Genomic DNA, 19791 nt, shown 5'->3' on the forward strand with positions numbered 1-19791 from the left:
GAAAACAATTCCGACACCGGGAATCGTACCCGGGCCTCCTGGGTTAGAGCCAGGTATCCTAGCCACTAGACCATGCCAGAGAGGGGTGGAGCTATCACTTAGTCATTCGGCCAACAAGGTAAAAATATTGAAGTTATATAGCGTGCGCGAATTGTAGGCTTGAAGATAGCCGATAAAAATACATCCGACACCAGCAATCGAACCCGGGCCTCCTGGGTGAAAGCCACATATCCTAGCTATTAGACCACGCCGAGAACGGAGAGGGACGGAGCGTTCGCTTCGCCATTCGGCCAACAGGGTAGAACTATTGAAGTTACATAGCGTGCGCGAATTGGAGACTTCATGATATCAGATAAAAGAAAATACTTCCGACACGGGGAATCGCACCCGGGCCTCCTCGGTTACAGCCAGGTATCTTAGCTACTAGACCATGCCGGTGAGGGGTGGAGCGGTCACTTAGTCACGGCCAACAAGGTAAAAGTACTGAAGTTATATAGCGTGCGCAAATTGGAGACTTGAATATAGCAGATAAAAAAACTACTTCCGACGCCGGGAATGGCTCCCGGGCCTCCCGGGTGAGAGCCAGGTATCCTAGCCACAGGACCATGCCAGAGAACGGAAAAGGACAGAGCGATCGCTTAGCCATTCGGCCAACAGGGTAAAAGTATTGAAGTTACATAGCGTTCGCAAATTGGAGACTTGAATATAGCAGATAAAAATACTCCCGACACCGAAAATTGAACTCGGCCCTTCTGGGTGAGAGCCAGGTATCCTAGCCACTAGGCCACACTAAGAACGGAGAGGAATGGAGCAATCGCTTAGCGATTCGGCCAATAGGGTAAAGGTATTGAAGTTACATAGCGTACGCGAATTGGAGACTTGATGACAGCAGATAGAAGAAAATACTTCCGACACCGGGAAACAAACTCGGGCCTCCTGGGTGAGAGCCTGGTATCTTAGCCACTAGACCATGCCGGAGAACGGAGAGGGACGGAGCGACCGCTTAGCAATGCAGCCAAAAGGATAAAACTACTGAAGTTACATTGCGTTCGCAAATTGAGACTTGAAGACAGCAGATAAAAGAAAATACTTCCGACACCGGGAATCGAACGTGGGCCTCCTGGGTGAGAGCCAGGTATCCTAGCCACTAGACTGCCAGAGAACAGAAAGGGACGGAGCGATCGCTTAGCCATTTGGCCAACAGGGTAAAAGTATTGAAGTTATATAGCGTGCGCAAATTGGAGACTTGATGACAGCAGATAAAGGAAAATACTTCCGACACCGGGAATCGAACCCGGGCCTCCGTGGTGAGAGCCAGGTATTCTAGCCACAGGACAATGCCAGAGAACAGAAGAGGACAGAGCAATCGCTTAGCCATTTGGCCAACAGGGTAAATGTATTGAAGTTATATAGCGTGCGCAAATTGGAGACTTGAATATAGCAGATAAAAAATACTTCCGACACCAGAAATCGAACTTGAACCTTCTGGGTGAGAGCCAGGTATCCTAGCCACTAGAACACGCCAAGAACGGAGAGGGATGGAGCAATCGCTTAGCCATTCGGCCAAGAGGGTAAAAGTATTGAAGTTACATTGCGTGCGCAAATGGGAGACTTGATGATAGCAGATAAAACAAAAAACTTCCGACACAGGGAATCGTACCCGGGCCTCCTTGATGAGAGCCAGGTATCCTAGCCTCTTGACCATGCCAGAGAACAGAGAGGGACGGAGCGATCGCTTAGCGATTCGGCCTTCAGGGTAAATGTATTGAAGTTGCATAGCGTGCGCAAATTGGAGACTTGATGATAACAGATAAAAGAAAATACTTCCGAAACCGCGAATTGTACCCGGGCCTCCTGGTTGAGAGCCAGGTATCCAAGCCACTAGACCATGCCGGAGAGGGGTGGAGTGCCCGTTTAGTCATTCGGCAAACAAGGTAAAAGTATTGAAGTTATATATCGTGCGCAAATTGTTGACTTGAAGATAGCCGATAAAAAATACTTCCGACACCGGGTATCGAACCCGGGCCTCCTGAGAGAAAGTCAGATATCCTAGCCACTAGACCATGCTGGAGAACGGAGACGGACGGAGCGATCGCTTAGCGATTCGACCAACAGGGTCAAAGTATTGAAGTTACATAGCGTGCGCAAATTGGAGACTTGATGAAAGCAGATGAAAGAAAACACTTCTGACACCGGGAATCGTACCTGGGCCTCCTGGGTGAGAGCCAGGTGTCCAAGCCACAAGACCATGCCGGAGAGGGGTGGAGCGATCACTTAGTTATTCGGCCAACAAGGTAAAAGTATTGAAGATATATAGCGTGCGCTCATTGTAGACTTGAAAATAGCCGATAAAAATACTTCTGACACCGAGAATCGAACCCGGGTATCCTGGGTGAAAGCAAGATATCCTAGCTATTAGACCACGCCAAGAACGGTGAAGGACGGAGTGATCGCTTAGCCATTCGGCCAACAGGGTAGAACTATTCAAGTGTCATAGCGTGCGCGAATAGGAGACTTCATGATAGCAGATTAAAGAAAATACTTCCGACACGGGGAATCGCACCCGGGCCTCCTGGGTGAGAACCAGGTATCCTAGCTACAGGACCATGCCAGAGAACGGAAAAGGACAGAGCGATCGTTTAGCCATTCGGCCAACACGGTAAAAGTATTGAAGTTATATTGCGTGCGCAAATTGGAGACTTGAATATAGCAGATAAAAAATACTTCCGACACCGGAAATCGAACCCGGTCCTTCTGGGTGAGAGCCAGGTATCCTAGCCACTAGAGCACGCCAAGAACGGGGAGGGACGGAGCGATTGCTTAGCCATTCGGCCAACAGGGTAAAACTATTGAAGTTACATAGCGTGCGCGAATAGGAGACTTGATGATAGTAGATAAAAAATACTTCCGACACGGGGAATCGCACCCGGGCCTCCTGGGTGAGAGCCAGGTATCTTCGCCACTAGACCGTGCCGGAGAAGGGAGAGGGACGGAGCGATCACTTAGTCATTCGGCCAACAAGGTAAAACTATTGAAGTTACATTGCGTACGCAAATTGGAGACTTGATGACAGCACATAAAAGAAAATACTTCCGACACCGGGAATCGAACCTGGGCCTCCTGGGTGAGAGCCAGGATCTTAGCCACTACACCATGCTGGAGAACGGAGAGGGACGGGGCGATCGCTTAGCCATTCGGCTAACAGGGTAGAACTATTGAAGTTACATAGCGTGCGCGAATCAGAGACTTCATGATAGCAGATAAAAGAAAATACTTCCGACACGGGGAATCGCACCCGGGCCTCCTGGGTGAGAGCCAGGTATCCTAGCCACAGGACCATGCCAGAGAACGGAAAAGGACAGAGCGATCGCTTAGACATTCGGCCAACAGGGTAAAAGTATTGAAGTTATATAGCGTGCGCAAATTGGAGACTGGAATATAGCAGATAAAAAATACTTCCGACACCGGAAATCGAACCCGGCCCTTCTGGGTGAGAGTCAGGTATCCTAGCAGCTAGACCACGCCAAGAACAGAGAGGGATGGAGCTATCACTTAGTCATTCGGCCAACAAGGTAAAAGTATTGAAGTTATATAGCGTGCGCTAATTGTAGACTTGAAGATAGCCGATAAAAATACTTCCGATACCGGCAATCAAACCCGGGCCTCCTGGGTGAGAGCCAGGTATCCAAGCCACAAGACCATGCCAGAAAACAGAGAGGGACGGACATTGCAAAAGGATCAAAATGTGGGCCAGTTGGTAATTCATTTTCTTCGTTCAGCGAACTGGGAGCGCAGAGAAAACACAAAGGACGAAGCGAGGAACCACACAACACGAGCGCTCGTGTTGTGTGGTTCCTCGCTTCGTCCTTTGTGTTTTCTCTGCGCTCCCAGTTCGCTGAACGAAGAGAGGGACGGAGCAATCGCTTAGCGATTTGGCCAACAGGGTAACAGTATTGAAGTTATATAGCGTGCGCAAATGGGAGACTTGATGACAGCAGATAAAAGAAAATACTTCCGACACCGGGAATCAAACCTGGGGCGCCTGGGTGAGAGCCAGGTATCCTAGACACTAGACCATGCCGGAGAACGGAGAGGGACGGATCGATCACTTAGCCATTCGGCCAACACGGTATAAGGTATATAGGGTGCACAAATTGGAGAATTGATGACAGCAGATAAAAGAAAATACTTCCGACACCGGGAATCGAACCCGGGCCTCCTGAGTGAGAGCCAGTTATCCTAGCCACTAGACCATGCCGGAGAACCGAGTGGGAAGGAGCGATCGCTTAGCGATTCGGCCTACAGGGTAAAAGTATTGAATTGACATACCGTGCGCAAATTGGAGACTTGATGATAGCAGATCAAAGAAAATACTTCCGACAACGGGAATCGAACCCGGGTCTCCTGGGTGAGAGCTAGGTATCCTATCCACTAGACCATGCTGGAGAACGGAGAGGGACAGAGCGATCCCTTAGCCCTTCAGCCAACAGTGTAAATGTATTGAACTTACATAGCGTGCGCAAATTGGAGACTTGATGATAGCAGATAAAAAAAAATACTTCCGACACCGGGAATCGCACGCGGGCCTCCTGTGTGAGAGCCAGGTATCTTAGCCACTAGACCATGCAGGAGAACAGAGAGGGAAATAGTGATCGCTTAGCCATTTGGCCGACGGAGTAAAACTATTGAAGTTACATAGCGTGCGCAAATTGGAGACTTGATGATAGCAGATACAAAAAATACTTCCGACACAAGGAATCAAGCCCGGCCCTCCTGGGTGAGAGCCAAGTATCCTAGACACTAGACCATGCCGGAGAACGGAGAGGGACGGAGCGGTCGCTTAACCATTCGGCCAACACGGTAAAAGTTAAAGGTATATAGCGTGCGCGAATTGGAGACTTGATGACAGCAGATAAAAGAAAATACTTCCGACACCGGGAATAGAACCCGGGCCTCCTGGATGAGAGCCAGGTATCCTAGCCACTAGACCATGCCGGAGAGCAGAGAGGGAAGGAGCGATCGCTTAGCGATTCGGCCAACAGCGTAAAACTATTGAAGTTACATTGCGTGCGCGAATTTGAGACTTGATGACAGCGGGTTAAAGAAAGTACTACCGACACCGAGAATCGAACCTGGGCTTCCTGGGTGAAAGCCAGGCATTTTAGCCACTAGACCATGCTGGAGAAGGGAGAGGGACGGAGCGATCGCTTAGCCATTCGGCTAACAAGGTAGAACTATTGAAGTTCCATAGCGTGCGCGAATCGGAGACTTCATGATAGCAGATAAAAGAAAATACTTCCGACACGGGGAATGGCACCTGGGCCTCCTGGGTGAGAGCCAGGTATCCTAGCCACAGGACCATGCCAGAGAACGGAAAAGGACAGAGCGATCGCTTAGCCATTCGGCCAACAGGGTAAAAGTATTGAAGTTATATAGCGTGTGCAAATTGGAGACTGGAATATAGCAGATAAAAATACTTCCGACACCGGAAATCGAACCCGGCCCTTCTGAGTGAGAGTCAGGTATCCTAGCAGCTAGACCACGCCAAGAACAGGGAGGGGCGGAGCAATCTCTTAGTCATTCGGCCAACAGGGTAAAACTATTGAAGTTACATAGCGTGTGCGAATAAGAGACTTGATGATAGGAGATAAAAAAATACTTCCGACTCGGGGAATCGCTCCCGGGCCTCCTGGGTGAGAGCCAGGTATCTTAGCCACTAGACCATGCTGGAGAAGGGATAGGGACGGAGCGATCACTTAGCGATTTGGCCAACAGGGTAAAAGTATTGAAGTTACATAGCGTGCGCAAATTGGAGACTTGAAGAAAGCAGATAAAAGAAAACAATTCCGACACCGGGAATCGTACCCGGGCCTCCTGGGTTAGAGCCAGGTATCCTAGCCACTAGACCATGCCAGAGAGGGTTGGAGCTATCACTTAGTCATTCCGCCAACAAGGTAAAAATATTGAAGTTATATAGCGTTTGCTAATTGTAGACTTGAAGATAGCCGATAAAAATACATCCGACACCAGGAATCGAACCCGGGCCTCCTGGGTGAAAGCCACATATCCTAGCTATTAGACCACGCCGAGAACGGAGAGGGACGGAGCGTTCGCTTCGCCATTCGGCCAACAGGGTAGAACTATTGAAGTTACATAGCGTGCGCGAATTGGAGACTTCATGATATCAGATAAAAGAAAATACTTCCGACACGGGGAATCGCACCCGGGCCTCCTGGGTGACAGCCAGGTATCTTAGCCACTAGACCATGCTGGAGAACGAGGACGGACGGAGCGATCGCTTAGCGATTCGGCAACAGGGTAAAAGTATGGAAGTTACAGAGCGTACGCAAATAGGAGACTTGATGATAGCAGATAACAGAAAATACTTCCGACGCCGGGAAACAAACTCGGGCCTCCTGGGCTAGAGCCAGGTATCTTAGCCACTAGGCCATGGCGGAGAACGGAGAGGGACGGAGCGATCGCTTAGCAATTCGGCCAACAGGGTAAAACTATTGAAGTTACAATGCGTGCGCGAATTGGAGACTTGATGACAGCAGATAAAAGAAAATACTTCCGACACCGGGAATCGAACATGGGCCTCCTTGGTGAGAGCCAGGTATCCTAGCCACTAGACCATGTTGGAGAACGGATAGGGACGTAGCGATCGCTTAGCCATTCGGCCAACAGGGTAAAAGTATTGAAGTTATATAGCGTGCGCAAATTGGAGACTTGATGACAGCAGATAAAGGAAATACTTCCGACACCGGGAATCATATCCGGGCCTCCTGGGTGAGAGCCAGGTATCCAAGCCACTAGACCATGCCGGAGAGGGGTGGAGCGATCACTTAGTCATTCGGCCAACAAGGTAAATATATTAGTTACATTGCGTGCGCAAATTGGAGACTTGATGACAGCAGATAAAAGAAAATACTTCCGACACCGGGAATCGAACCTGGGCCTCCTGGGTTAGAGCCAGGATCCTAGCCACTACACCATGCTGGAGAACGGAGAGGGACGGGGCAAACGCTTAGCCATTCGGCTAACAGGGTAGAACTATTGAAGTTACATAGCGTGCGCGAATCAGAGACTTCATGATAGCAGATAAAAGAAAATACTTCCGACACGGGGAATCGCACCCGGGCCTCCTGGGTGAGAGCCAGGTATCCCAGCCACAGGACCATGCCAGAGAACGGAAAAGGACAGAGCGATCGCTTAGACATTCGGCCAACAGGGTAAAAGTATTGAACTTATATAGCGTGCGCAAATTGGAGAGTGGAATATAGCAGATAAAAAATACTTCCGACACCGGAAATCGAACCCGGCCCTTCTGGGTGAGAGTCAGGTATCCTAGCAGCTAGACCACGCCAAGAACAGAGAGGGGTGGAGCTATCACTTAGTCATTCGGCCAACAAGGTAAAAGTATTGAAGTTATATAGCGTGCGCTAAATGTAGAGTTGAAGATAGCCGATAAAAATACTTCCGACACCGGCAATCAAACCCGGGCCTCCTGGGTGAGAGCCAGGTATCCAAGCCACAAGACCATGCCAGAAAACAGAGAGGGACGGAGCAATCGCTTAGCGATTCGGCCAACAGGGTAACAGTATTGAAGTTACATAGCATGCGCAAATTGGAGACTTGATGATAACAGATAAAAGAAAATACTTCTGACACCAGGAATCGAACCCGGGCCTCCTGGGTGAAAGCCACATATCCTAGCTATTAGACCACGCCGAGAACGGAGAGGAACGGAGTGATCGCTTAGCCATTCGGCCAACAGGGTAAAAGTATTGAAGTTATATAGCGTGCGCAAATGGGAGACTTGATGACAGCAGATAAAAGAAAATACTTCCGACACCGGGAATCAAACCTGGGGCGCCTGGGTGAGAGACAGGTATCCTAGACACTAGACCATGCCGGAGAACGGAGAGGGACGGAGCGGTCGCTTAGCCATTCGGCCAACACGGTAAAAGTATTAAAGGTATTTAGCGTGCGCGAATTGGAGACTTGATGACAGCAGATAAAAGAAAATACTTCCGACACCGGGAATCGAACCCGGGCGTCCTGGGTGAGAGACAGGTGTCCTAGCCACTAGACCATGCCGGAGAGCAGAGAGGGAAGGAGCGATCGCTTAGCGATTCGGCCAACAGCGTAAAACTATTGAAGGTACATTGCGTGCGCGAATTTGAGACTTGATGACAGCGGGTAAAAGAAAGTACTTCCGGCACCGGGAATCGAACCCGGGCCTCCTTGGTAAAAGCCAGGTATCCTAGCCACTAGACCATGCCGGAGAACAGAGAGGGAAGGAGTGATCGCTTAGTCATTCGGCAAACAAGGTAAAAGTATTGAAGTTATATAGCGTGCGCAAATTGTAGACTTGAAGATAGCCGATAGAAATACTTCCGACACCGGGAATCAAACCCAGGCCTCTTGGGTGACAGCCAGATATCCTAGCCACTAAACCATGCCGAGAACGGAGAGGGACGGAGCGATTGCCTAGCCATTCGGCCAACAGGGTAAAACTATTGAAGTGACATAGCGTGCGCGAATAGGAGACTTTATGATAGCAGATAAAAGAAAATACTTCCGACACCGGGAAACAAACTCGGGCCTCCTGGGTGAGATCAAGGTATGTTAGCCACTAGACCAGGCTGGAGATCGGAGAGGGATGGAGCGATTGCTTAGTGATTCGGCCAACAGGGTAAAACTATTGAAGATACATTGCGTGCGCAAATTGAGACTTGATGACAGCGGATAAAACAAAATACTTCCGACACCGGGAATTGAACCCGGGCCTCCTGGGTTAGATCCAGGTATCCTAGCCACTAGACCATGCAGGAGAACGGAGAGGGACGAAGCGATCACTTAGCCATTTGGCCAACAGGGTAAAAGTATTGAAGTTATATAGCGTGCGCAAATGGGAGACTTGATGACAGCAGATAAAAGAAAATACTTCCGACACCGCGAATGGAACCTGGGCCTCCTGGGTGAGAGCCAGGTATCCTAGCCACTAGACCATGCCGGAGAACGGAGAGGGACGGAGCGATCGCTTAGCCATTCGGCCAACACGGTATAAGGTATATAGGGTGCACAAATTGGAGACTTGATGACAGAAGATAAAAGAAAATACTTCCGACACCGGGAATCGAACCCGGGCCTCCTGAGTGAGAGCCAGGTATCCTAGCCACTAGACCATGCCGGAGAACCGAGAGGGAAGGAGCGATCGCTTAGCGATTCGGCCTACAGGGTAAAAGTATTGAATTGACACAGCGTGCGCAAATTGGAGACTTGATGATAGCAGATAAAAGGAAAAACTTCCGACACCGAGAATCGAACCCAGGTCTCCTGGCTGAGAGCTAGGTATCCTATCCACTAGACCATGCTGGAGAACGGAGAGGGTCAGAGCGATCCCTTAGCCATTCAGCCAACAGTGTAAATGTATTGAAGTTATAGAGCGTGCGCAAATTGGAGACTTGATGATAGCAGATAAAAGAAAATACTTCCGACACCGGGAATCGAACCCGTGCCTCCTGGGTGAGAGCCAGGTATTCTAGCCACTAGACCATGCCGGAGAACGGAGAGAGACGGAGCGATCGCTTAGCCATTCGGCCAACACGGTATAAGGTATATAGGGTGCACAAATTGGAGACTTCCAGCAGATAAAAGAAAATACTTCCGACACCGGGAATCGAACTTGGGCCTCCTGTGTGAGAGCCAGGTATCTTAGCCACTAGACCATGCAGGAGAACAGAGAGGGAAATAGCGATCGCTTAGCCATTTGGCCGACAGGGTAAAACTATTGAAGTTACATAGCGTGCGCAAATTGGAGACATGATGATAGCAGATAAAAGAAAACACTTCTGACACCGGGAATCGTACCCGGGCCTTCTGGGTGAGAGTCAGGTATCCAAGCCACTAGACCATGCAAGAGAGGGTGGAGCGATCACTTAGTCATTCGGCCAACAAGGTAAAAGTATTGAAGTTACTTAGCGTGCGCGAATTGGAGACTTGATGATAGCAGATAAAAGAAAATACTTCCAACACCGGGAAACAAACTCGGGGCTCCTGGGTGAGAGCCAGGTATGTTAGCCACTAGACCATGCTGGAGATCGGAGAGGGATGGAGCGATCGCTTAACGATTCGGCCAACAGGGTAAAACTATTGAAGATACATTGCGTGCGCAAATTGAGACTTGATGACAGCGGATAAAAGAAAATACTTCCGACACCGGGAATTGAACCCGGGCCTCCTGGGTTAGATCGAGGTAACCTAGCCACTGGACCATGCAGGAGAACGGAGAGCGACGAAGCGATCGCTTAGCCGTTCGGCCAACAGGGTGAAAGTATTGAAGTTACATAGCGTGCGCAAATTGGAGACTTGATGATAGCAGATAAAAGAAAATACTTCCGACACCGGGAATCGAACCCGGGCCTCCTGGGTGAGAGCCAGATATCCTAGCCACTAGACCATGCCGGAAAACGGAGAGGGTCGGAGCGATCGCTTAGCCATTCGGCCAACACGGTATAATGTATATAGGGGGCACAAATTGGAGACTTGATGACAGCAGATAAAAGAAAATACTTCCGACACCGGGAATCGAACCCGGGCCTCCTGTGTGAGAGCCAGGTATCTTAGCCACTAGACCATGCAGGAGAACAGAGAGGGAAATAGCGATCGCTTAGCCATTTGGCCGACAGGGTAAAACTATTGAAGTTACATAGCGTGCGCAAATTGGAGACTTGATGATAGCAGATAAAAGAAAATACTTCCGACACGGGGAATCAAGCCCGGGCCTCCTGGGTGAGAGCCAGGTATCCCAGCCACAGGACCATGCCAGAGAACGGAAAAGGACAGAGCGATCGCTTAGACATTCGGCCAACAGGGTAAAAGTATTGAACTTATATAGCGTGCGCAAATTGGAGAGTGGAATATAGCAGATAAAAAATACTTCCGACACCGGAAATCGAACCCGGCCCTTCTGGGTGAGAGTCAGGTATCCTAGCAGCTAGACCACGCCAAGAACAGAGAGGGGTGGAGCTATCACTTAGTCATTCGGCCAACAAGGTAAAAGTATTGAAGTTATATAGCGTGCGCTAAATGTAGACTTGAAGATAGCCGATAAAAATACTTCCGACACCGGCAATCAAACCCGGGCCTCCTGGGTGAGAGCCAGGTATCCAAGCCACAAGACCATGCCAGAAAACAGAGAGGGACGGAGCAATCGCTTAGCGATTCGGCCAACAGGGTAACAGTATTGAAGTTACATAGCATGCGCAAATTGGAGACTTGATGATAACAGATAAAAGAAAATACTTCTGACACCAGGAATCGAACCCGGGCCTCCTGGGTGAAAGCCACATATCCTAGCTATTAGACCACGCCGAGAACGGAGAGGGACGGAGCGATCACTTAGCCATTCGGCCAACACGGTATAAGGTATATAGGGTGCACAAATTGGAGAATTGATGACAGCAGATAAAAGAAAATACTTCCGACACCGGGAATCGAACCCGGGCCTCCTGAGTGAGAGCCAGGTATCCTAGCCACTAGACCATGCCGGAGAACCGAGTGGGAAGGAGCGATCGCTTAGCGATTCGGCCTAAGGGGTAAAAGTATTGAATTGACATAGCGTGCGCAAATTGGAGACTTGATGATAGCAGATCAAAGAAAATACTTCCCACACCGGGAATCGAACCCGGGTCTCCTGGGTGAGAGCTAGGTATCCTATCCACTAGACCATGCTGGAGAACAGAGAGGGAAGGAGCGATCGCTTAGTCATTCGGCAAACAGTGTAAATGTATTGAAGTTACATAGCGTGCGCAAATTGGAGACTTGATGATAGCAGATAAAAGAAAATACTTCCGACACCGGGAATCGCACACGGGCCTCCTGGGTGAGAGCCAGGTATCCTAGACACTAGACCATGCCGGAGAACGGAGAGGGACGGAGCGGTCGCTTAGCCATTCGGCCAACACGGTAAAAGTATTAAAGGTATTTAGCGTGCGCGAATTGGAGACTTGATGACAGCAGATAAAAGAAAATACTTCCGACACCGGGAATCGAACCCGGGCGTCCTGGGTGAGAGACAGGTGTCCTAGCCACTAGACCATGCCGGAGAGCAGAGAGGGAAGGAGCGATCGCTTAGCGATTCGGCCAACAGCGTAAAACTATTGAAGGTACATTGCGTGCGCGAATTTGAGACTTGATGACAGCGGGTAAAAGAAAGTACTTCCGGCACCGGGAATCGAACCCGGGCCTCCTTGGTAAAAGCCAGGTATCCTAGCCACTAGACCATGCCGGAGAACAGAGAGGGAAGGAGCGATCGCTTAGTCATTCGGCAAACAAGGTAAAAGTATTGAAGTTATATAGCGTGCGCAAATTGTAGACTTGAAGATGGCCGATAGAAATACTTCCGACACCGGGAATCAAACCCAGGCCTCTTGGGTGACAGCCAGATATCCTAGCCACTAAACCATGCCGAGAACGGAGAGGGACGGAGCGATTGCCTAGCCATTCGGCCAACAGGGTAAAACTATTGAAGTGACATAGCGTGCGCGAATAGGAGACTTTATGATAGCAGATAAAAGAAAATACTTCCGACACCGGGAAACAAACTCGGGCCTCCTGGGTGAGATCTAGGTATGTTAGCCACTAGACCAGGCTGGAGATCGGAGAGGGATGGAGCGATTGCTTAGTGATTCGGCCAACAGGGTAAAACTATTGAAGATACATTGCGTGCGCAAATTGAGACTTGATGACAGCGGATAAAACAAAATACTTCCGACACCGGGAATTGAACCCGGGCCTCCTGGGTTAGATCCAGGTATCCTAGCCACTAGACCATGCAGGAGAACGGAGAGGGACGAAGCGATCACTTAGCCATTTGGCCAACAGGGTAAAAGTATTGAAGTTATATAGCGTGCGCAAATGGGAGACTTGATGACAGCAGATAAAAGAAAATACTTCCGACACCGCGAATGGAACCTGGGCCTCCTGGGTGAGAGCCAGGTATCCTAGCCACTAGACCATGCCGGAGAACGGAGAGGGACGGAGCGATCGCTTAGCCATTCGGCCAACACGGTATAAGGTATATAGGGTGCACAAATTGGAGACTTGATGACAGAAGATAAAAGAAAATACTTCCGACACCGGGAATCGAACCCGGGCCTCCTGAGTGAGAGCCAGGTATCCTAGCCACTAGACCATGCCGGAGAACCGAGAGGGAAGGAGCGATCGCTTAGCGATTCGGCCTACAGGGTAAAAATATTGAATTGACACAGCGTGCGCAAATTGGAGACTTGATGATAGCAGATAAAAGAAAAAACTTCCGACACCGGGAATCGAACCCAGGTCTCCTGGCTGAGAGCTAGGTATCCTATCCACTAGACCATGCTGGAGAACGGAGAGGGACAGAGCGATCCCTTAGCCATTCAGCCAACAGTGTAAATGTATTGAAGTTATAGAGCGTGCGCAAATTGGAGACTTGATGACAGCAGATAAAAAATACGTCCGACACCGGGAATCGAACCCGGGCCTCCTGGGTGAGAGCCAGGTATCTTAGCCACTAGACCATGCTGGAGAACGGAGACGGACGGAGCGATCGCTTAGCGATTCGACCAACAGGGTCAAAGTATTGAAGTTACATAGCGTGCGCAAATTGGAGACTTGATGAAAGCAGATGAAAGAAAACACTTCCGACACCGGGAATCGTACCTGGGCCTCCTGGGTGAGAGCCAGGTATCCAAGCCACTAGACCATGCCGGAGAGGGGTGGAGCAATCACTTAGTCATTCGGCCAACAAGGTAAAAGTATTGAAGATATATAGCGTGCGCTCATTGTAGACTTGAAAATAGGCGATAAAAATACTTCTGACACCGAGAATCGAACCCAGGTATCCTGGGTGAAAGCCAGATATCCTAGCTATTAGACCACGCCAAGAACGGTGAAGGACGGAGCGATCGCTTAGCCATTCGGCCAACAGGGTAGAACTATTCAAGTTGCATAGCGTGCGCGAATCGAAGACTTCATGATAGCAGATTAAAGAAAATACTTCCGACACGAGGAATCGCACCCGGGCATCCTGGGTGAGAACCAGGTATCCTAGCTACAGGACCATGCCAGAGAACGGAAAAGGACAGAGCGATCGTTTAGCCATTCGGCCAACAGGGTAAAAGTATTGAAGTTATATAGCGTGCGCAAATTGGAGACTTGAATATAGCAGATAAAAAATACTTCCGACACCGGAAATCGAACCCGGCCCTTCTGGGTGAGAGCCAGGTATCCTAGCCACTAGAGCACACCAAGAACGGGGAGGGACGGAGCGATCGCCTAGCCATTCGGCCAACAAGCTAAAACTATTGAAGTTACATAGCGTGCGCGAATAGGAGACTTGATGATAGCAGATAAAAAATACTTCCGACACGGGGAATCGCACCCGGGTCTCCTGGGTGGGAGCCAGGTATCTTCGCCACTAGACCATGCCGGAGAAGGGAGAGGGACGGAGCGATCACTTAGTCATTCGGCCAACAAGGTAAAACTATTGAAGTTACATTGCGTACGCAAATTGGAGACTTGATGACAGCAGATAAAAGAAAATACTTCCGACACCGGGAATCGAACCTGGGCCTCCTGGGTTAGAGCCAGGATCCTAGCCACTACACCATGCTGGAGAACGGAGAGGGACGGGGCAAACGCTTAGCCATTCGGCTAACAGGGTAGAACTATTGAAGTTACATAGCGTGCGCGAATCAGAGACTTCATGATAGCAGATAAAAGAAAATACTTCCGACACGGGGAATCGCACCCGGGCCTCCTGGGTGAGAGCCAGGTATCCCAGCCACAGGACCATGCCAGAGAACGGAAAAGGACAGAGCGATCGCTTAGACATTCGGCCAACAGGGTAAAAGTATTGAACTTATATAGCGTGCGCAAATTGGAGAGTGGAATATAGCAGATAAAAAATACTTCCGACACCGGAAATCGAACCCGGCCCTTCTGGGTGAGAGTCAGGTATCCTAGCAGCTAGACCACGCCAAGAACAGAGAGGGGTGGAGCTATCACTTAGTCATTCGGCCAACAAGGTAAAAGTATTGAAGTTATATAGCGTGCGCTAAATGTAGAGTTGAAGATAGCCGATAAAAATACTTCCGACACCGGCAATCAAACCCGGGCCTCCTGGGTGAGAGCCAGGTATCCAAGCCACAAGACCATGCCAGAAAACAGAGAGGGACGGAGCAATCGCTTAGCGATTCGGCCAACAGGGTAACAGTATTGAAGTTACATAGCATGCGCAAATTGGAGACTTGATGATAACAGATAAAAGAAAATACTTCTGACACCAGGAATCGAACCCGGGCCTCCTGGGTGAAAGCCACATATCCTAGCTATTAGACCACGCCGAGAACGGAGAGGAACGGAGTGATCGCTTAGCCATTCGGCCAACAGGGTAAAAGTATTGAAGTTATATAGCGTGCGCAAATGGGAGACTTGATGACAGCAGATAAAAGAAAATACTTCCGACACCGGGAATCAAACCTGGGGCGCCTGGGTGAGAGACAGGTATCCTAGACACTAGACCATGCCGGAGAACGGAGAGGGACGGAGCGATCACTTAGCCATTCGGCCAACACGGTATAAGGTATATAGGGTGCACAAATTGGAGAATTGATGACAGCAGATAAAAGAAAATACTTCCGACACCGGGAATCGAACCCGGGCCTCCTGAGTGAGAGCCAGGTATCCTAGCCACTAGACCATGCCGGAGAACCGAGTGGGAAGGAGCGATCGCTTAGCGATTCGGCCTAAGGGGTAAAAGTATTGAATTGACATAGCGTGCGCAAATTGGAGACTTGATGATAGCAGATCAAAGAAAATACTTCCCACACCGGGAATCGAACCCGGGTCTCCTGGGTGAGAGCTAGGTATCCTATCCACTAGACCATGCTGGAGAACAGAGAGGGAAGGAGCGATCGCTTAGTCATTCGGCAAACAGTGTAAATGTATTGAAGTTACATAGCGTGCGCAAATTGGAGACTTGATGATAGCAGATAAAAGAAAATACTTCCGACACCGGGAATCGCACACGGGCCTCCTGGGTGAGAGCCAGGTACCCTAGACACTAGACCATGCCGGAGAACGGAGAGGGACGGAGCGGTCGCTTAGCCATTCGGCCAACACGGTAAAAGTATTAAAGGTATTTAGCGTGCGCGAATTGGAGACTTGATGACAGCAGATAAAAGAAAATACTTCCGACACCGGGAATCGAACCCGGGCGTCCTGGGTGAGAGACAGGTGTCCTAGCCACTAGACCATGCCGGAGAGCAGAGAGGGAAGGAGCGATCGCTTAGCGATTCGGCCAACAGCGTAAAACTATTGAAGGTACATTGCGTGCGCGAATTTGAGACTTGATGACAGCGGGTAAAAGAAAGTACTTCCGGCACCGGGAATCGAACCCGGGCCTCCTTGGTAAAAGCCAGGTATCCTAGCCACTAGACCATGCCGGAGAACAGAGAGGGAAGGAGCGATCGCTTAGTCATTCGGCAAACAAGGTAAAAGTATTGAAGTTATATAGCGTGCGCAAATTGTAGACTTGAAGATGGCCGATAGAAATACTTCCGACACCGGGAATCAAACCCAGGCCTCTTGGGTGACAGCCAGATATCCTAGCCACTAAACCATGCCGAGAACGGAGAGGGACGGAGCGATTGCCTAGCCATTCGGCCAACAGGGTAAAACTATTGAAGTGACATAGCGTGCGCGAATAGGAGACTTTATGATAGCAGATAAAAGAAAATACTTCCGACACCGGGAAACAAACTCGGGCCTCCTGGGTGAGATCTAGGTATGTTAGCCACTAGACCAGGCTGGAGATCGGAGAGGGATGGAGCGATTGCTTAGTGATTCGGCCAACAGGGTAAAACTATTGAAGATACATTGCGTGCGCAAATTGAGACTTGATGACAGCGGATAAAACAAAATACTTCCGACACCGGGAATTGAACCCGGGCCTCCTGGGTTAGATCCAGGTATCCTAGCCACTAGACCATGCAGGAGAACGGAGAGGGACGAAGCGATCACTTAGCCATTTGGCCAACAGGGTAAAAGTATTGAAGTTATATAGCGTGCGCAAATGGGAGACTTGATGACAGCAGATAAAAGAAAATACTTCCGACACCGCGAATGGAACCTGGGCCTCCTGGGTGAGAGCCAGGTATCCTAGCCACTAGACCATGCCGGAGAACGGAGAGGGACGGAGCGATCGCTTAGCCATTCGGCCAACACGGTATAAGGTATATAGGGTGCACAAATTGGAGACTTGATGACAGAAGATAAAAGAAAATACTTCCGACACCGGGAATCGAACCCGGGCCTCCTGAGTGAGAGCCAGGTATCCTAGCCACTAGACCATGCCGGAGAACCGAGAGGGAAGGAGCGATCGCTTAGCGATTCGGCCTACAGGGTAAAAATATTGAATTGACACAGCGTGCGCAAATTGGAGACTTGATGATAGCAGATAAAAGAAAAAACTTCCGACACCGGGAATCGAACCCAGGTCTCCTGGCTGAGAGCTAGGTATCCTATCCACTAGACCATGCTGGAGAACGGAGAGGGACAGAGCGATCCCTTAGCCATTCAGCCAACAGTGTAAATGTATTGAAGTTATAGAGCGTGCGCAAATTGGAGACTTGATGATAGCAGATAAAAGAAAATACTTCCGACACCGGGAATCGAACCCGTGCCTCCTGGGTGAGAGCCAGGTATTCTAGCCACTAGACCATGCCGGAGAACGGAGAGAGACGGAGCGATCGCTTAGCCATTCGGCCAACACGGTATAAGGTATATAGGGTGCACAAATTGGAGACTTCCAGCAGATAAAAGAAAATACTTCCGACACCGGGAATCGAACTTGGGCCTCCTGTGTGAGAGCCAGGTATCTTAGCCACTAGACCATGCAGGAGAACAGAGAGGGAAATAGCGATCGCTTAGCCATTTGGCCGACAGGGTAAAACTATTGAAGTTACATAGCGTGCGCAAATTGGAGACATGATGATAGCAGATAAAAGAAAACACTTCTGACACCGGGAATCGTACCCGGGCCTTCTGGGTGAGAGTCAGGTATCCAAGCCACTAGACCATGCAAGAGAGGGTGGAGCGATCACTTAGTCATTCGGCCAACAAGGTAAAAGTATTGAAGTTACTTAGCGTGCGCGAATTGGAGACTTGATGATAGCAGATAAAAGAAAATACTTCCAACACCGGGAAACAAACTCGGGGCTCCTGGGTGAGAGCCAGGTATGTTAGCCACTAGACCATGCTGGAGATCGGAGAGGGATGGAGCGATCGCTTAACGATTCGGCCAACAGGGTAAAACTATTGAAGATACATTGCGTGCGCAAATTGAGACTTGATGACAGCGGATAAAAGAAAATACTTCCGACACCGGGAATTGAACCCGGGCCTCCTGGGTTAGATCGAGGTAACCTAGCCACTGGACCATGCAGGAGAACGGAGAGCGACGAAGCGATCGCTTAGCCATTCGGCCAACAGGGTGAAAGTATTGAAGTTACATAGCGTGCGCAAATTGGAGACTTGATGATAGCAGATAAAAGAAAATACTTCCGACACCGGGAATCGAACCCGGGCCTCCTGGGTGAGAGCCAGATATCCTAGCCACTAGACCATGCCGGAAAACGGAGAGGGTCGGAGCGATCGCTTAGCCATTCGGCCAACACGGTATAATGTATATAGGGGGCACAAATTGGAGACTTGATGACAGCAGATAAAAGAAAATACTTCCGACACCGGGAATCGAACCCGGGCCTCCTGTGTGAGAGCCAGGTATCTTAGCCACTAGACCATGCAGGAGAACAGAGAGGGAAATAGCGATCGCTTAGCCATTTGGCCGACAGGGTAAAACTATTGAAGTTACATAGCGTGCGCAAATTGGAGACTTGATGATAGCAGATACAAAAAAATACTTCCGACACTGGGAATCAAGCCCGGGCCTCCTGGGTGAGAGCCACGTATCCCAGCCACAGGACCATGCCAGAGAACGGAAAAGGACAGAGCGATCGCTTAGACATTCGGCCAACAGGGTAAAAGTATTGAAGTTATATAGCGTGCGCAAATTGGAGAGTGGAATATAGCAGATAAAAAATACTTCCGACACCGGAAATCGAACCCGGCCCTTCTGGGTGAGAGTCAGGTATCCTAGCAGCTAGACCACGCCAAGAACAGAGAGGGGTGGAGCTATCACTTAGTCATTCGGCCAACAAGGTAAAAGTATTGAAGATATATAGCGTGCGCTAATTGTAGACTTGAAGATAGCCGATAAAAATACTTCCGACACCGGCAATCAAACCCGGGCCTCCTGGGTGAGAGCCAGGTATCCAAGCCACAAGACCATGCCAGAAAACAGAGAGGGACGGAGCAATCGCTTAGCGATTCGGCCAACAGGGTAACAGTATTGAAGTTACATAGCATGCGCAAATTGGAGACTTGATGATAACAGATAAAAGAAAATACTTCTGACACCAGGAATCGAACCCGGGCCTCCTCGGTGAAAGCCACATATCCTAGCCACTAGAATATGCCGGAAAATGGAGAGGGTCGGAGCGATCGCTTAGCCATTCGGCCAACACGGTATAAGGTATATAGGGGGCACACATTGGAGACTTGATGACAGCAGATAAAAGAAAATACTTCCGACACCGGGAATCGAACCCGGGCCTCCTGTGTGAGAGCCAGGTATCTTAGCCACTAGACCATGCAGGAGAACAGAGAGGGAAATAGCGA

General features: G+C 49.6%; 27 non-coding genes across 27 annotated transcripts; all 27 read right to left on the minus strand.

Moving 5' to 3' along the window:
- Window positions 1-1999: 1999 nt before the first annotated feature.
- Window positions 2000-2071, minus strand: TRNAE-UUC (transfer RNA glutamic acid (anticodon UUC)). The gene has a single exon. It is a non-coding gene; the product is annotated as a tRNA-Glu (tRNA).
- A 2118-nt stretch (window positions 2072-4189) lies between these two features.
- TRNAE-CUC (transfer RNA glutamic acid (anticodon CUC)) lies at window positions 4190-4261 on the minus strand. The gene has a single exon. It is a non-coding gene; the product is annotated as a tRNA-Glu (tRNA).
- A 113-nt stretch (window positions 4262-4374) lies between these two features.
- TRNAE-CUC (transfer RNA glutamic acid (anticodon CUC)) lies at window positions 4375-4446 on the minus strand. Its single transcript has one exon. It is a non-coding gene; the product is annotated as a tRNA-Glu (tRNA).
- Window positions 4447-4926: 480 nt separating this feature from the next.
- Window positions 4927-4998, minus strand: TRNAE-CUC (transfer RNA glutamic acid (anticodon CUC)). The gene has a single exon. It is a non-coding gene; the product is annotated as a tRNA-Glu (tRNA).
- A 3033-nt stretch (window positions 4999-8031) lies between these two features.
- TRNAE-CUC (transfer RNA glutamic acid (anticodon CUC)) lies at window positions 8032-8103 on the minus strand. The gene has a single exon. It is a non-coding gene; the product is annotated as a tRNA-Glu (tRNA).
- A 113-nt stretch (window positions 8104-8216) lies between these two features.
- On the minus strand, window positions 8217-8288 carry TRNAK-UUU (transfer RNA lysine (anticodon UUU)). The gene has a single exon. It is a non-coding gene; the product is annotated as a tRNA-Lys (tRNA).
- Window positions 8289-9127: 839 nt separating this feature from the next.
- Window positions 9128-9199, minus strand: TRNAE-CUC (transfer RNA glutamic acid (anticodon CUC)). Its single transcript has one exon. It is a non-coding gene; the product is annotated as a tRNA-Glu (tRNA).
- Window positions 9200-9497: 298 nt separating this feature from the next.
- Window positions 9498-9569, minus strand: TRNAE-CUC (transfer RNA glutamic acid (anticodon CUC)). The gene has a single exon. It is a non-coding gene; the product is annotated as a tRNA-Glu (tRNA).
- An 832-nt stretch (window positions 9570-10401) lies between these two features.
- Window positions 10402-10473, minus strand: TRNAE-CUC (transfer RNA glutamic acid (anticodon CUC)). The gene has a single exon. It is a non-coding gene; the product is annotated as a tRNA-Glu (tRNA).
- Window positions 10474-10578: 105 nt separating this feature from the next.
- Window positions 10579-10650, minus strand: TRNAE-CUC (transfer RNA glutamic acid (anticodon CUC)). The gene has a single exon. It is a non-coding gene; the product is annotated as a tRNA-Glu (tRNA).
- An 836-nt stretch (window positions 10651-11486) lies between these two features.
- On the minus strand, window positions 11487-11558 carry TRNAE-CUC (transfer RNA glutamic acid (anticodon CUC)). The gene has a single exon. It is a non-coding gene; the product is annotated as a tRNA-Glu (tRNA).
- Window positions 11559-11671: 113 nt separating this feature from the next.
- Window positions 11672-11743, minus strand: TRNAE-CUC (transfer RNA glutamic acid (anticodon CUC)). The gene has a single exon. It is a non-coding gene; the product is annotated as a tRNA-Glu (tRNA).
- A 298-nt stretch (window positions 11744-12041) lies between these two features.
- TRNAE-CUC (transfer RNA glutamic acid (anticodon CUC)) lies at window positions 12042-12113 on the minus strand. Its single transcript has one exon. It is a non-coding gene; the product is annotated as a tRNA-Glu (tRNA).
- Window positions 12114-12226: 113 nt separating this feature from the next.
- Window positions 12227-12298, minus strand: TRNAK-UUU (transfer RNA lysine (anticodon UUU)). The gene has a single exon. It is a non-coding gene; the product is annotated as a tRNA-Lys (tRNA).
- Window positions 12299-13137: 839 nt separating this feature from the next.
- On the minus strand, window positions 13138-13209 carry TRNAE-CUC (transfer RNA glutamic acid (anticodon CUC)). The gene has a single exon. It is a non-coding gene; the product is annotated as a tRNA-Glu (tRNA).
- A 113-nt stretch (window positions 13210-13322) lies between these two features.
- On the minus strand, window positions 13323-13394 carry TRNAE-CUC (transfer RNA glutamic acid (anticodon CUC)). Its single transcript has one exon. It is a non-coding gene; the product is annotated as a tRNA-Glu (tRNA).
- Window positions 13395-13504: 110 nt separating this feature from the next.
- On the minus strand, window positions 13505-13576 carry TRNAE-CUC (transfer RNA glutamic acid (anticodon CUC)). The gene has a single exon. It is a non-coding gene; the product is annotated as a tRNA-Glu (tRNA).
- A 2111-nt stretch (window positions 13577-15687) lies between these two features.
- Window positions 15688-15759, minus strand: TRNAE-CUC (transfer RNA glutamic acid (anticodon CUC)). Its single transcript has one exon. It is a non-coding gene; the product is annotated as a tRNA-Glu (tRNA).
- Window positions 15760-15872: 113 nt separating this feature from the next.
- Window positions 15873-15944, minus strand: TRNAE-CUC (transfer RNA glutamic acid (anticodon CUC)). Its single transcript has one exon. It is a non-coding gene; the product is annotated as a tRNA-Glu (tRNA).
- Window positions 15945-16242: 298 nt separating this feature from the next.
- TRNAE-CUC (transfer RNA glutamic acid (anticodon CUC)) lies at window positions 16243-16314 on the minus strand. Its single transcript has one exon. It is a non-coding gene; the product is annotated as a tRNA-Glu (tRNA).
- Window positions 16315-16427: 113 nt separating this feature from the next.
- On the minus strand, window positions 16428-16499 carry TRNAK-UUU (transfer RNA lysine (anticodon UUU)). Its single transcript has one exon. It is a non-coding gene; the product is annotated as a tRNA-Lys (tRNA).
- Window positions 16500-17338: 839 nt separating this feature from the next.
- Window positions 17339-17410, minus strand: TRNAE-CUC (transfer RNA glutamic acid (anticodon CUC)). The gene has a single exon. It is a non-coding gene; the product is annotated as a tRNA-Glu (tRNA).
- A 113-nt stretch (window positions 17411-17523) lies between these two features.
- Window positions 17524-17595, minus strand: TRNAE-CUC (transfer RNA glutamic acid (anticodon CUC)). The gene has a single exon. It is a non-coding gene; the product is annotated as a tRNA-Glu (tRNA).
- Window positions 17596-17708: 113 nt separating this feature from the next.
- Window positions 17709-17780, minus strand: TRNAE-CUC (transfer RNA glutamic acid (anticodon CUC)). Its single transcript has one exon. It is a non-coding gene; the product is annotated as a tRNA-Glu (tRNA).
- An 832-nt stretch (window positions 17781-18612) lies between these two features.
- On the minus strand, window positions 18613-18684 carry TRNAE-CUC (transfer RNA glutamic acid (anticodon CUC)). Its single transcript has one exon. It is a non-coding gene; the product is annotated as a tRNA-Glu (tRNA).
- Window positions 18685-18789: 105 nt separating this feature from the next.
- TRNAE-CUC (transfer RNA glutamic acid (anticodon CUC)) lies at window positions 18790-18861 on the minus strand. The gene has a single exon. It is a non-coding gene; the product is annotated as a tRNA-Glu (tRNA).
- An 837-nt stretch (window positions 18862-19698) lies between these two features.
- TRNAE-CUC (transfer RNA glutamic acid (anticodon CUC)) lies at window positions 19699-19770 on the minus strand. The gene has a single exon. It is a non-coding gene; the product is annotated as a tRNA-Glu (tRNA).
- Window positions 19771-19791: the final 21 nt, after the last annotated feature.

This window comes from Rhipicephalus microplus, unplaced genomic scaffold (genome assembly GCF_043290135.1).
Source record: "Rhipicephalus microplus isolate Deutch F79 unplaced genomic scaffold, USDA_Rmic scaffold_21, whole genome shotgun sequence".
NCBI lineage: Eukaryota > Metazoa > Arthropoda > Arachnida > Ixodida > Ixodidae > Rhipicephalus > Rhipicephalus microplus.